We start from the raw sequence: 16724 nt of genomic DNA on the forward strand, positions 1-16724 counted from the left end.
CCAGGTTCAATCCCCATCACGAATCACGAATCACGAAATCCCATTAATCACTGATTTCTCGGGCGGGCGGGCTCAGTAACATCTCATTTCGTCCTTTCCCTGACCTTAGAAGTCCATCTCAACTCGGCCCTCCTAACAATGTTGCACTGGGGGCTCTTCAGGGTCAGGGGAATGAAATCCAGCTTGTTACTGGATTTTGCATATAAATACACCATGGGAAGCTTGCAAGGCTGTCCCATGTGGGCAGGAAATTCTCAGAAGATTGCCAGTTTCTCCCAGAGGGAGAAGAAAGCTAAAGGTATCACTTCTGAGAGCTTGCTTTTAAGTCTCTCTCTGGATGTTGGCCGTTGATGGGATTACACACACCTGGGTTCCTCTGCCGGTACCTTCATGCATGAGGCCAGTCTGAACGTGTGGAGAGGGGCCTCCAGCACAGCTGTAGCTAGGTTCCAGTGGTCTTCAGCCGCTGGGAGCTCTGCTCGGGGTGGGGAGGGAAGCTGGAGCCCATGCCGTCCGAGGGGCCCCGGGAAAGACAGCCAGGCGTAAGGGCAAGAGACTCTCTACCCTCAGAGCCATGCCAGGAGTAATTCCCCTGAGCACAGAACCAGGAGAAAATTGTGCCCATAGCTGGAAGCCTGCTTCATGAATGGAGGGGAGAAGGCAGATGGCATAGAGAAGGGAGCACTAAGAAAATGATGGCTGGAGGAACCAGTTGGGATGGGAGATGCATGCCGAAAGTAGACAATGGACCAAACATGATGACCTCTCAGTGTCTGTGTTGCAAGCTATAATGCCCAAAAGTAGAGAAGAGAGTACGGGGAATATTGTCTGCCTTAGAGGCAGGGGGAGGGTGGGAAAGGGGGGTATACTTGGGATATTAGTGGTGGGGAATGTGCACTGGTGGAGGGATGAGTGTTTGATCATTGTGAGATTGTAACCCAAACATGAAAGCTTGTAACTATGTCACGGTGATTCAATAAAATTTAATTTAAAAAAAAAGAAAGAAAATAGTGAGCACCTCTTGATATGGCCAAAAGAAACAAAAATGTAGTGTTCTTGATTATTTAAAAAAAATAGAACTAAAAACTGTATATAGAATAATGCACCTCGGTATAATAAATACCAAATCCACAGTCAATATTATAATCAATGGTGAAACCATAAAACATTTTGTTTAAGATAAGGAATAAGACTAGGATGTCCACTTGTACCATTATCATAAAATATACCATTGGAATTCCTTACAAGAGTAATTGCACAAAAAAGGATACCAAATATAACAGAACTGGAAATAAATAAGTGAAGTCATCATTATCTGCAGATGGCATGATACTACACATTTAAAAAATCCCCAAATCTTAAGGAAAAGCCCTTTATGCAATTACATTAAAAAGAAATAAACTTGTACTGAATTTAAGCAAATACTATGGAAAGACCTTTACACTAAAAATTAGATGATGCTGAAAAAAAACAGAAAACATATAAAGAGTAAAAGATGTTCAATGTTCCTGGATAAGAAGAATTAATGTTATTAAAATGGTTATATACCTAAATGAATATACAAAATCAACTTCAAAGTAAGTGATAGTAATCAAAATTTCATTGTATTAGAATAAAAAGATGCGCGGATCAATGGAACATAACTGAAAGTCCAGAAATAAAGTCACACATATATAAAAAGTTATTTTATGACAAAGGAACAAAAAAGCATACAATGTAGTAAGAAAAACCTTTCAATAAATGGTGCTGGCAAAACTGAACATACACATGCAAAGGAATAAAGCTAGGTCACGGTGCATATGCTGCCCAAGCTCATGTGGCTGAGCACATGTGGCACCCGAGCACATGTGCAGCCCTCATATCCACTTTTGAGATGTGTACTTTCATGCTTTCATGTCCAATGCTGGGATGTGTGTAGAGGCTCTTTCCACTTTGGAGATCCCCGTGATCTCTCTTGAGCATATTACTCTCCACTCTCTCCCACTTTCTCTTCCTCTTTCCCTTCAAAACCTCCAAATAAAATCTTGTTCTACTTCAAAAAGAAAAGCTAGATCACTATAATCACTATATAGGTAATTTCTGAGGCCATAAAAATACATAGAAGAAAATGTAGGTTATATTAGATATGTGTTTAGTGACTCAGATGTAATAACCATGGGGAAAAAAAGAAAAAGAAATAGGTCTATATCAAATAAAAAAGCCCCCAAACAGTAAAAAAAGAAAAAAAGAAAAAACTCATGCCTATTCAATGAGAGAGTATATTTGCATTTCACTATCTACTATCCAAGATATATATTTAAGATATATAGTACAAATTAAATTAAACAACATCAAAAACAACTCAATCAAAAATTGACCATATGATCTAAATAGACATTATATTTCTATAGTGAAGACATGCAAAGGCCATTAAGCACATGAAAAGATATTCATTGTTGCTTATTATTGGATAAATGCAGATCAAAACACAAGACTGCGATTATCCTAAGATAAGTATGAGAGAATTTCTATTATCCAAAAGAAAAGAAACAACAAGTATTGGAGAGAACATGGAGAGAGGAGAATCCTTGTCCCACATGTTGTTGGTGCAAATTGGTGCAGTCATTATGGGGAGCAGTGTAGAGATTCCAAAAAACATAAAACAAATAACAAAGAGATAGTATGTAGAGTAAGGTGCTTATCTTTCATACAGCTGACTCCAGTTCAGTTCCGAGCACCACACATGGTCCTGAGAACACTGCCAGGGGTCACTTCTGAGCACAGAGCCAGGAAGAACCCCTGAGCACTGGAAAGGGTGACTTTTAACATCCCCCAATTAAAAATTAAAAATACCATATGATTTTTCCCACTAGGAACTTAGGTATTTATTTAAAAATAAATCCCCAATAGATATTTATTTTTCAAACGTACAAAACACTAATTCAATTGTTACAACATTACTTATAAAAGCCATAGCTGAAAAGTCTAAGTACTCATCAACAGATGATTAAATAAGGAAGATGAGGTATACAGGGCCGGAGTGATAGTACAACGGGGAGGACATTTGTCTTGCATGCACCTGACCAGGGTTCAATTCCTGGCATCCCATATGATTCCCCTGAGCACCATCATAAGTAATTCCTGAGTGCAGAGCCAAGAGTAACACCTGAGTGTTGCTGGATGTGACCCAAAAAGCCAAATAATAATAATAATAATAATAATAATTTTTTTAAATTGTTTTAAAGATGAGGTGTACATCTATAAATGGAATACAACTCAACTATTAAAATAACAAAATCCTATCATATGGAGCAATATGGACAGACCTAGCAGACATTACACTTAGAAAATACATCAGATGCAGAGAACAAATATATTATTCAATCACATATGATATTTAGAGAAAACAAATTAACAAATTAAACAAAAATAAAATTTACCTTTATACTATAAATTCAATTAGTGATTACCATAAGTGGGAAAGGAAGTGAGTATAAGTAAAGGATAAAATTGGACACCCTTAGTGAAAAACTTAGTGAAAAACATATTGCTGCAAATATTTTTGTAATATACATACATGAAGTTATTACAATGCATATGTCAGTTTTATCATCATAGACAAAAAAAGGGAAGGGATTATTGCAAGAATTTACCTTACAGAGATGAACTATGTAGATGGGTAAAATGTAATCACAAGGATACTGTAAAGTAGAAAAGGAATCAAAAGAGAGTCAGAGATATGAGAGTGGAAATAGAGTCAGAGACTAAAGATACAAAAGCGGCCAGGCCAGTAACAGCTGAGAATGATCACGCTGGACAGTATCTGGGGTTAAAAGTAAGTAAAGGGGTATTCTTGATAACATTTCAGTATCAATATTGCAAACCACAATGCCCAAAAGGAGAGACACAGAGAGAGAGAGAGAGAGAGAGAGAGAGAGAGAGAGAGAGAGGAGCAAAAGTGCCTGCCATAGAGGCAGCAGGGGGGGTGGGGGTGATGAGAGGGAACCTGGGGACACTGATGCTGGGAAATGTACACTGGTGGAGCGATGGGTGTTGGAATACTATATGACTGAAATCCAATCACGAACAGCTTTGTAAGGGTCTATCTCACAAAGATAGAATATTAAAAAAATATTTTTTTCTTTTTGGGTCACACCCAGTGATTCTCAGGGGTTACTCATGGCTCTGCACCCAGGAATTACTCCTAGCGGTGCTCAGGGGACCATATGGGATGCTGGGAATCGAACCCTAGTCGTCCAAGTGCAAGGCAAATGCCCTACCCGTTGTGCTATCGCTGCAGCCATCAATACAAAAATTAAAAAAAAAATAGAAAGAAAGTGGTCAGGGATGAAATAGGGAGTGTGAATAATATCTAAAAACTGAAAAGTTAAGGAAAATAGATTCTACATAGTATTTGAAGAATGAATGCTTAATTGTAATACCAATTCCTTTCCTACAGAAAGTAGAGTATTTGTCCTGTATATGGCCAACCCAAGTTTGATTTCCAGTACCCTATATGGTCTCCAGTGCACTGCCAGGAGTGATCCCTGAGTACAGAGCCAGGAGTAAGGCCTGCCCATTGCTGGGGGTGACCTCCCCAAGAAAAAAAACAAGAAAAAAGAAGAAAAATTCTGGGTACCATTCAAGAATTACTCTTCAGTTAGTTAAACAAGTGGCAGGTTTCGTTTCAGCCTGCAGGCTTCATTTGATCTTAACTTAAAATGCTCCACACCCCCAGTGATACCCTGAGGAGTTTTATCTTAGCAACTTCAATAGCTAAGGCAGTGCACAAGAAAAAGGGGTGCCATTCACAGTTTTTGTGAAGAGTATCCCCTAAGACATCCAAACTTCACGACCAGCAATTGTTTCCCAGCAAATGAGACCAATAATAGGAGTTTGTTCAAACCAATAGTGAACAAGTTGGCGTACAAGTAGGCCTTATGGTCCTACTCAAATGTCTGAGGTAGTTATTTACTTTGTTCACACACCGGGCTACACAAAAAGAACTGTGGTGAGTTGAATTCAGAATAACTCACTGGCATAGGTCTTCAGAGCATATACACACTCTCCTGTAAAGTACTCAGGCCCTGAGGAAATAATATTCAAATAGCAAACATCATTACAAGTCATAGATGCATCATTAACATACTGTATATTGAACAAATTACCTCTTCAAAATACTAAACTATTTACCCACCTTTTGAAACTTGTGTATGGTAAAAGGTATAAAGGAAAAAGAATCAACAACATGTGTGAGAGAGGAAAAAGAAAAACAACTGCTTGGCCTTTTTTTTTTTAATCTCTAACTGGAAAACAGAATCAAGAAAGGAAAGAAATTTTTTAAAAGAACAATTTCTCAAAAGAATTGACTATTTTACTCTTTGTATCAGCAAATTGTATTTGGCTCTTTCTGGAAATAAATTTCTGTGAGAGAATAGGTTTTTTGCTTGTACAAAGACCTTCATTATTTCTTTTCAAAAGATTTTAGGCAGCATAATGTACAAAGGATAACATTTAAAAACCTCAATACAAGACATTTAAATACAAATTAAATGAAAATTAATAGCTCTGATTTATTTCAGACTATTATCTAAAATTCTGCCATTATCTGAGAAGTCAATATTATAAAATTTTTCAGTTTATTAAGGCTAGGGGAAATGACAGTTTTCAAATAAAATAATAGTGCCAAATCTGTGATATTCAACAAGAGTGTTTACATATCAATTTGGGGATAAGAGGTAAGTATCCAAGATCCAAGGGAAATGAAAAGACTATTTAGGTAAGGGTAATAGAAAAATAACATCAGTAACATTAGTAATCACTATCACTATCATCACTATCATCCCGTTGGTCCTCGATTTGCTCAAGCGGGCCTAGTAACATCTCCATTCGTCCTAGTCCTCAGATTATAGCAGCCTCTCTTTACACATCCTTCCCAACAGTGCCGCATAGAGGCTCTTTCACGTCAGGAGAATGAGACCCATCATTGTTACTGTATTTGGCATATGAATACACCACAGGAAGCTTGCCAGGCTCTCCTGTGCAGGTAGGAAAACTCTCAGTAGCTTGCCAGGTTCTCCAGAGGGAGATCTAGGCTATAAGATGTCTCTTGCCCTTTGCCCCTAAATAAAGTAAGGACTTTATTATTTCTTTATAATAAAGAAGTAATGTTGTTCATCGATTTGCTCAATCGGGCATCAGTAATGTATTCATTGTGAGACTTGTTACTGTTTTGGGCATATCAAATACACCACAGGTAGCTTGCCAGGGTCTGCCGTGTGGGCGAGATACTCTCAGTAGCTTGCTGGGCTCTTCGAGAGGGGCGGAAGAATCGAACCCAGGTCGGCCGCGTGCAAGGTGAACGCCCTACCGCTGTGCTACCTCTCCAGCTCAAAATAAAGTAAAATAGTAAAATATAAAATAAAAAAACTCCCCAACCAAGGGATCTGAATGTCTGGGTCTAATATGAGTTCCCTGTATTTACACTGAGGGGAAGGGGGAGGCAATTAAAGGAGTAGACAAGACACCCACCCCCCCACCACCAAGGAAAGTGAAAGCAAGCATCGAGGGATACATAGAAAGTAGTCACCTCTTCATCTTCTACCTTAGGAAGCCAAAGCTAACATCCCAAAGGCCAAAATCCAGACAGAGAAGCCTAAGCATTACTTCAAAAATAAAACAGTAATGAAAGCAAAGAGATTTAAGAGCTCCTTCTAAGCACTGCTACTTAAAGATCTTAAAAAACGTTTTTAAACTTATTCGGCTATACTCATCTATTGTTTTTGCTAAAAACTGAAGTTAAAAATTCTAACACTCCACGGATTTGGAGCAATAGCACAGCTGGTAGGGCATTTTGCCTTGCACAGGGGTGACCTGAGTTCGATTCCCAGCATCCCATATGGTCCCCCGAGCATCACCACGAGTGATTCCTGAGTGCAGAGCCAGAAGTAATCCTTGAGCATCACTGGGTGTGACCCAAAAAGCAAAAAAAAAAAAAATCTAACACTCCAGGGCTGCTCGATCAATAGCACAGTGGGTAGGATGTTTGCCTTGCACACAGCTGACCCAGGTTCAATTCTGGCATTTCATAAGGTCCCTCAAGCACCGTCAGGAGTAATTCCTGAGTGCAGAGCCAGGAGTAAGCCCTGAGCATCTCTGGGTGTGACTCAAAAAGCAAAAGATTAAATTAAATTAAATTTTTTAAAAATTGTAACACTCCAGAGGCCAGAGAGAGAACTCACTGGATAGAGCCCATGCTCTGCATGTGGGGAGATACAAGGTTCTATCCCTGGCACCCCGCCATCCGGAGCACTGCCAGGAGGAAATGACCCCTGTACACAGAGCCAGGAGTATCCCCCAAGCACTGCTGAGGTGGCCCAGTAACAAAACAGAACCAAACCTAACAGTGCAAACCTCACTTCTGTGAACCTGAAGAAAACTCACACATCTATTGGCAAACTCTTCACAGGCTCTATAAAGCCACGTGCCAAGACACCTCACGCCAGAGCAAAGGGATGAACACAGGTGGTGAGGGCTTATCGAGGCTTATCAAGGCTTCCAGCTCTTTCCTAAGTTTCCAGAGACAGGGGGAATGCCTGGGAGGAGGGGGGTGGCGGGAACCTCAAGGTGACAAGCGCATGAGTGAGCGTGTGAACATCTGGTCTCTTTCTTCCACTAGTGCCAAAGGATCTGCCCACCTCAGAGGCTGCTAAGTTTCCTCTGGGATGGTGTAGCATGGGGACACTTCGGTCCATTCTGATCCGGACACCAGAATTTGAGAACCCCGGTGTGGCTGAGCACCCCAAAGCGACACTCTTCAAGCATGTAAGAGGCACCTCGTTCTCAAGCACCTGGAATTCTCCGATCTGACAAAGCGGTGGTATCAAGAATGGAGGCACCTGGGGCCAGACAGATGACCTACAAGGCTGAGAATGTGCTGGGCATGCGAGAGGCCCAGGGTCAATCCCTTGCACTGCACAGTCCCAAGTATGGAGCCAGAAATAGGCCCTGAGCACTGCCAGATGTGGCCCCCCCAAAAAAAACAAACAGAAGAGAATGGGGTACCAAGAGGCTGTGACATGTGTAGAGAAATCTCGGGATGAGAGTTACTGCTTGTATTCTTTTTGGTCCATACCGGGCCACACTCAGGGGCACTCCCTAGTGCTCGGGGAATAGGCAGAGCCGGGAATTGAACCTGGGCTGCCCTCATGAAAACGCACACCCTGGGAAGGCTCTGCACCCAATGGTGGGTTTCGGAGTCCTGTGGAACCCCAAGTCTTACCGAAAGAAATGTCTCCATATTTTCGTGAATGAAAGATGCAACATCCTGCCAGTCCAGGATGTCCCCAAGCCAACTGTTCTGCAGGCTGATGTGCAGCTTATGTCCTTTGTGCCTTCCATAATGGGTCACATCCTTTACTTGGCTTGTAACATTAGTAAAAATACAGAAAATTTATAAGGAGGAGGAAATGCATGTCATGGCTATCATCAAAACCAATAAGACATTATTAGAAGAGCTGAAGAAATAGTACAGTGGGTAAGAGTTTTCTTGCATCGCATCAAATCTGGGTTTGATCTCTAGATGGTCCCAAGCAGTGCCAGGAATGATCCCTAAATGAAGAGACAGAAGTGAGCCCAGAGCAGCATAGGGTATAGACAAGGAAAGAGAGAGAGAGAGAGAGAGAGAGAGAAAGAGAGAAAGAAAGAAAGAAAGAAAGAAAGAAAGAAAGAAAGAAAGAAAGAAAGAAAGAAAGAAAGAAAGAAAGAAAGAAAGAAAGAAAGAAAGAAAGAAAGAAAGAAAGAAAGAAAGAAAGAAAGAAAGAAAGAAAGAAAGAAAGAGAGAAAGAGAGAAAGAGAGAAAGAGAGAAAGAAAGAAAGAAAGAAAGAAAGAAAGAAAGAAAGAAAGAAAGAAAGAAAGAAAGAAAGAAAGAAAGAAAGAAAGAAAGAAAGAAAGAAAGAAAGAAAGAAGGAAAGAAATTAATTCAAATTAATTAATGAATTGCAGTTGCTGTACATAAGTTATATAGCCATTAATATAACAATGGAAAATTAAATATATACCACAAATAAATCAGTAAAGAAAACGGGAGAGAGCAAATTCCATACCGCAAATGAAAAAAAAAATCATTTCATAGGATATAAATTGTTACAAATATTAAAGATGTTCAAGAAATTTTTTAAAAACTGCTTTAAATGGGCTGGAGCAATAGCACAGCGGGTAGGGCATTTGCCTTGCACGTGGTCAACCCAGGTTCAATTCCTCCATCCCTCTCAGAGAGCCCAGCAAGCTACCTCGAGTATCCCGCCTACAAGGTAGAGCCTGGTAAGCTACCCATGGAGTATTCAATATGCCAAAAACAGTAACAACAAGTTTCACAATGAGACGTTACTGGTGCCTGCTAGAGCAAATTATGAACAACAGGACGACAGTGCTACAGTGCTAGCTTAAAATGGAAAATTCTACAAACCCACTTATCTTACTAAATACAATTTAATTATAATTGTATTTATAGAAAGACTTGGGTATTTATATCCATATTTATAGAAAAGAGTTGGATATTTTAACTCAATCCCAGTGAACTATAGAGGAATTGAAGTCTTACATATCAATACTTCTAGGAGAGTTAAAACAGATATAGAAATGTTTGCTTCTGTTTAGGATGAGCATACTTAAAAAGGCCACTCAGCAATAAAAACATGCTAGAGTAGTTATTAAAGTCATAGTTGCTGCAAAGCCCCATGTAAAATTGAAGATTAATATACACAAAATAACCTAATTAAAATAACTTCAGAAAAGTGAGCTTTGCTAGGGAAAAAAAAAGGTCCACATCTGTTTAGCATCCCTAAAGGATAAGCAGGAAAAGAAGTGGGCTCTTCTCATGGATAGGGATAAAGTGATGCCAGATGAACTTTTAATGAATTTTAACCATACGTTATGACACAGAAGTACTAGGGAAATATATTAAACTTACAAACAAGCTAAAAAATGAATCTCCTTTCACTGACAAATACAGAACTGCTTTGAATTTGCATAGAACTACTTTGAACAAATGAGCCGGTGTGTGGAAGGTTGGGAGCAGACCATGGCTGCTCAGAGAGGACCCCATGGGTCGTTCCCAAATGCGGAGTCGCTACCGAAGGCTGGAGGTGGAGCAGGAGAGCTGTTAGAGAACTCTCTGAAGTACACTGAGTCTTCCTAAAATGAAAGGCGGTTGTAGTTCAAACAATGAGCTCAGGGCAGAATAATTAAAAGAAGTTCCCTTTATTTCAAAACAGATATTCTTTGATGATAAGGAAGGAGCTGCTGAAAGGTAAGGGTAGGGACAGAAAGCTGACTAAAACCTCCAAATACAGCTAGTCTAGAAGTTTGGGAGAAAGAAGGATGAGAGAGAGAGAGAGAGAAGGAGAGAGGGAGAAGGAGAGAGAGCACACTCCAGAAGCATAGAAAGTCAACCAAAAAAGAACTAAAGAGAAATGATTAGTAACTGGATTAGTAACTCCTTATACCAAAAAAGAAAAAAGCTGACAAGATACAGGCCAGTGAAATGTCCACATTTCTGAAAGCTGAACTATAGAATGGAAAGATTTTCAGAGTTTCAGAAGTACTCAAACCACAAGTCTCTCTTGGAAAGGAAGAAAACAACATAAAATTAAATGGGTAGTTCAGGTAAGGAATAAAGACGTGTTGAAGAAGAAATTTTTCTCATACCAGTCACCAGCGTTTGCTTTTAAGAATGATACTTTGTCTTTTTGAAACTTCTGAATTCTTATCTTTTTTAAAGGAAATACGCAGAACTAATATTTTCATTGGTGCAGAAACAGACTCATAGGGGTGAAATGCAAAAGGCTTAATGAATACTCCATATGGCTCCAAAGCCCAAGTTAATTTGTTAAAGGGAAAAGAAGAAATTGGTATGGCAGTTACAGAGGAGACTGCCTGAGTGGACCTGCATGCTGATTTTATTCCCCCTTTAAATGTTATTTTACTCAATTTCTGATGCTCACCATTCAAAACCTAATTTTCTCAATATTCAAGGACTGAATTTTTGTTTCCTTAAGGTACTAACAACCTGAGATGGTACATTTTTGTCCCCCAAAATTTATCTTAGTCTCAGGTTGGGGTGAGGGTATTTATATAGGACAGGCTGGAGAAGTAAAAGAAAATTTATGGCTATGGGTCAGAGGAGTAGAAAGAACCAACTCCAAGCAACCCAGGCTGGCTCAGGGGTTAATGAGAAAGACCCCGAGTCAGGGAATGCGTTTAATCTATTCAGTCACTATGATCCAATGAAACTAGGAGTTTGATTTAAAACACACACACACACACACACACACACACACACCAGAATTGATAGTATTGACTTGTCACTGTCACTGTCATCCCCTTGCTCATCGATTTGCTCTAGCAGGCACCAGTAACGTCTCCATTGTGAGACTTATTGATACTGTTTTTGGCATATCGAATACACCACAGGGAGCTTGCCGGGTTCTGCCATGCCGGCGGGATACTCTCGGTAGCTTTCCGGGCTCTCTGAGAGGGGTGGAGGAATCAGAACCCGGGTCAGCCACATACAAGGTGAACACCCTACCCACTGTGCTATGGGATACTTTGTTTTTCAAGAATAGTTATCTAAGGAACTGAGTGCTCAAAGAAGATAAAGTGATATTCATGATAAACTTTCAGTAGCAGTGTTGCTAAGCACAGTGACTAAAACCTAAAAAGAGAGAGGAAATAAAAGTGTCTGCAATAGAGACAGACTGGGGGGAGTAAAGAGTTGTAGGCAGCGGGAGGGAAATTGTGGACACTGGTGACAGGAAACGTATACTGGTACAGAGATGGTTGTTGGAACACTGTATGACTGAAGTTCAGTCATGAAAAATTGTTTTTTTTTTAAAGAAATATTTTATTGAACCACCGTGAAAACAAGAAAAAAAATACAAAGCTTTCAGGTTTAAGTCACAGTCAAATACTGATTAAACCACCATCCCTTCACCAGTGCACCCGTTCCACCACCAAGAACCCCAATACACCCCCCTCCCACCCCACCCCCCATCTAAGTAGCTGATGATATTCCCATTATTCTCTCTATATATTGAGTACATTTCATATTTCCATACAGAACTCACTATTGTTGATTGGAAATTTTCCCCAACAATCAGGCCTGCTGAATAAGCATCATCTAATAATTTCTCTTCCTTGGTAAAAGTGAAGACTTTGAGTCCGCGCGGCCGCGAGCGGCCGCGCGGTTTTGGGTTTCTAATATTTTAGCTCAGTTCACAGTCAAAATGGATGGCTGCAAGAATCTGCTCTGGTGCCAAAATGGGTTAGGAGACCTCAGGATCACAGTCAGTAGGCGGGAGGCTCTGCTTCTCGTGCCGCGGCTCTTGGTTCATCTCTGGGCGGAAGGCGCGCCGGGAACACCTCCCCTCCCAGGATCACCTACAGGCTACGTCACTAAAGAAAGTCCTACCTCCTGGTGTAGGGCTCTTAGAGGGTGGCTCTCACCGCGTGGCTGCTGCCGCTGCCACCATTTTCGCTCAGAAAAATGGGGTGGAGAGGGAAAAAAATCCCTCCCCGGGCTGCACGAGGTTGTAGTTCAGTTCACAGTCAAAATGCATGGCTGCAAGAATCTGTTCTGGTGCCAAAATGGGTTAGGAGACCTCAGGATCACAGTCAGTAGGCGGGAGGCTCTGCTTCTCGTGCCACGGCTCTTGGTTCATCCTCAGTCATGAAAAATTGTTAACTGTGTATCTCACAGTGACTCAATTAAAAACAACAACAACAGTCGTCTAATATGTCTGAAATCATGTCTCAATTTGTATCCTATCTTATATATAGTCTATCAGCTAATATTGTTGGATTTTCCTTTAAAAGATAGTTGAAATCAGACAGATTTCTGAATTGAGTTTGTCCTAAGTACGTGTGCTGAAACATCTTTAAAGCAGCCCTTTATAATCTCCTGCTGGAGTACTGCAGTAACCATAGAGCTAATCTTCACCTTTGGTCTTTGAATCTACTTTTGACTCAACCACTAGACCTATTGTTTTAAAGAATAAATCAAGCTGTGTAAACAATGACAACGACCTGGTTCACAGTATTATTGACCCTAAAGGTGACAAGGGTTCTGCTTGCCATCTCCATCATCAGCCATCATCAGCTGTCCAGTCACTGACAGGCTAAGACCAAAATCCATGCTGTATATAAGAAAACAATAAAATATCCAACAATAGAAGGCTATCCAAGAGAGGTGCTACCTCCAATAGAGATAATAGCTGTTGACCTCAACTGGCTAGTGTTACCCAGTTGGAACACCACTTAAATCTTCTGCAATTCATCTTCAAGGCTATTGAAAAGGGTGATGTGATCTTAGAAAGGGGTTATCTACAGCAAAGTGAAATGAAAACTAAAAATTGCCAGTTTTCTGTATTTGACCCTGAGATAAATTTAAAAGCACTATGAAGCTCTTTAGATTTCTGCAGTTACCATCAGTGGTGGACTTGGAGACCTGTCTCAGCATCTCTCAATTAAAGCTGTTCATGTTACCAAAGAAGCATCCATTTCAAATCCCAGAGCTGGATTAGTAACGCAATGGAGTGAAAATTCCTATCAAAATATAGATGATCATATAATGAAGAAACACATTAAACCTTCAAGAAAACAGTGCTATAAAACCACAGTTAAGGTTGTCGTCAAAGCTACAAAAATGTTATTCAATGTATCAACTCACACAGTTTCATAATTTGAATCTTAATAAACCAAAGAATCAAAGTAAAATCATATTTTAAGTAACATGGAAAAACAGTCTTTAGAAGAAAAATATATACAAATTAAGGTTACTGAAAAAACACAAAAAAAACAAAACAGTTTGTACTGTACAAACTGAAGAGCACAAAATGTTCATCTTAAAGATGGGTTAAAAATGAAAATATCATTTCTAAGCAATTAGAATTAGTGACTTGTCTGTATTTAAGGCATATAAATCATAAAATGAAAATATTACTTAGTTATTCACTTTATGATACTGTATTTATGTAATTTGAAAATTTCAAAATTGAACTTAACTTTGGTTCTGTGAGATCTTAGACCCAAGTGACTAATTGGAGGGCCCTTTTAGTTATAGTGGGACTCTTGACTTATATATGAGAGGTCATGCTAACATGATTATTTAGGACAGGGCTAGTCAAACTAAAAAAGACCAACTGTGTAATTAGGGCACTGTGCTTTCAGCTACATGACATCAGCTTGACCTCTGGGGAGGGTGGCAGAGCTGAAGATTGAGTTGAACTATGTGGACAATGATCAATCCTGACTTCTTCATGAAATTTCAACAACAATCCTAGATGTAAAGTCTAGGTGAACTTCTCTGACAGTCAATACTCTTTCTGTGGAGCCATACCACAGGACTTGGAGGATAATGCATCTCCAAGGATGACAGAAGTTTCACATGTGAACCCTTCCCGACATGGGCCTAAACAAATCACTTAATTTAACTGATCCAGTTTGATTAGCTATATCTTTTATATTAAAAAAATGTAATCCTTGAAAAAAATTAACCCTTAAACATAGCTCTATCCTGACTTTTATAAATCATTCTAGCCAATTCTCAAAACACACCTGAGTGGAAATCCCAAAATTTGCAGCAGCTAGACTGAATGAGTATGGCTCTGGGAACCCCAAATTTGTATCTAGTGAAAATTTTTGCAGGTAATAATTCTTTAAGTTACTAATAATAAGCTCTTTGGGGCTGGAGAGATAGCATGGTGGGTAGGGCGTTTGCCTTGCACGCAGCCAACCCAGGTTTGATTCCCAGCATCCCATATGGTCCCCTGAGCACCGCCAGGAGTAATTCCTGAGTGCAGAGCCAGGAGTGACCCCTGTGCATCACCAGGTGTGACCCAAAAAGCAAAAAAAAAACCAAAAAGATAAATAGAGAACTATAGAAGATTGGAGCTTTTATATAATATAGTGCTCTTAGGTAATCCCAATTTAAAGCTGTTCCCATTTCCTTCAAGTCAATTTCCTTTTTATCCTTCCTATATTCTTTTCTGATGTTTTCTTTTCTATCCAAGAGGTGGGACAATATTAGTAATAACCATGAAATAAATAAAACCCTAAGATATCAGCAGCTTACACTAACATTAAAACACGACAAATGTCAATTTTACTATCAATTTACACTTCTTTACAATCACATTAACATTCTCCACAATGCTGAAATATATGATGCTGAAAATATTCAGGTTTATGCCTGAAAAACTGTAAATTTGAAACTTTATTCAGCTTCTTAAAAGATTGATGAAGCCTATAATCAAGTGGAGATGGAAGAGGTAAATGGGCCTGCAGTGAGACCTGTAGGTCATGTAATCATCTGCTTCTCCAATCTCAAGAGCTAAATGAGAAACATTCTTGATTGATAACACAAGGGTAAATTATTTCACAGAACACTAACCTTCTACAGAACTTCATGGAATTCATGTGGAGGTCAGAGTACAAGCAGGTGTGCATGGGTTCAGCAGAAAATATGGCTTCCAGAGAGTCTGAGCCCATTGGCAAGTTCGACCTCTGGTGTTGACATTAGGTGTTACAAGAGGCATGGTGACCTCAGCCCTGTGAAACGTGGTATGTAACAGGGGTGATAAGCATAGAGCTCTCCTCTTTGACAGGTTTTGTGGAGTGCAAGACATGGTGGTGGGGAAATGGACTCACTTCCTCATGCCTTGTGTACAGAAACCAATTATCTAATTGCCACTCTCCACCTTGTATTGCACCTGTCAAAATCACCCCGCACATCCTCTCTCCACCAATGGCCAGCCAGCCCCCACGCATCTACATCAACAGCCGCAAGTAACCACGATAGACTAACGTGTCCTGCTGTCCATCACCACAGAGATCTTCAAGTCCATGATGGCTCACTTGGATGCTGAATCACGCAGAGGGGGCTGATCTCTGGACAGGTGAGCAATACCTTGTGGGAATGAGCAGTCGCCTGAACTCAGCCTCTTCCAGGACCATGGGCCTCTGACGCATCCGACCTACAGGAAGGCGTTCACAGAAGCGGAATTAGCCGACCAGAGGCTCAACAGGAAACAGAGAGGTCCAGATTCATGGTGCACAAGGGCAGCGGCAAAGAAGACAGCCATCATCTCTGCAGAAGGGGACTCCAAGACGGCTGAGCTGATCACCAACTCATTCACCACCACCAGAAAGGGCCTGATTGAACTGCACAAGCAAAAGACAGTGGAGGGTGTCACCTACCAGCTCTCAAGATCCCAGAACATCAAGTACCTGCAGCCCACCTGGCAGTTGGTGTCCCTGCAGCTACCCAGGTGAGGCCCGAGCTCCACATGCCAGCTCTGGCAAGCTGGATTCCCAGCGCTGCCTTCCTCCTGCATTCCGTCTGCCCCCACTGCTCCCCAAATCACTGTGATGATTTCATGATTGGCTTCGAATGAAGAACAATAAAGGCAAAACTCTCTTTAGATCTCAGAAAAATAAAAGAAGTTAATTATAGATTTGTAGTTTGTTGCTTTTTAGTAATTGCTTAAATACCAGTGGAGCTGATTTATTGTTTTCTATGTTTGATAATAAAATAGCATGCTTAAATATCTCATCAAATGTTCCCATAAAATGTTATGTTTAATATAAATTAAGGTATGTGGCATGATAATATATGATCGTATGTTAATATTATATATTTTTCTCTGTAATTTAAAAATAATGTACAAAATATCTAATGCAGAAACAT

The 16724-nt window shown here is 40.1% G+C and overlaps 1 pseudogene; it reads left to right on the forward strand.

Annotated features, from left to right (window-relative positions):
- The first annotated feature begins 7713 nt into the window (after positions 1–7713).
- LOC129399307 (prohibitin 1-like) lies at positions 7714–16309 on the forward strand (annotated as a pseudogene).
- Positions 16310–16724: the final 415 nt, after the last annotated feature.

The sequence above is a fragment of the Sorex araneus genome, chromosome 11 (assembly GCF_027595985.1).
Source record: "Sorex araneus isolate mSorAra2 chromosome 11, mSorAra2.pri, whole genome shotgun sequence".
Classification (NCBI taxonomy): Eukaryota; Metazoa; Chordata; class Mammalia; order Eulipotyphla; family Soricidae; genus Sorex; species Sorex araneus.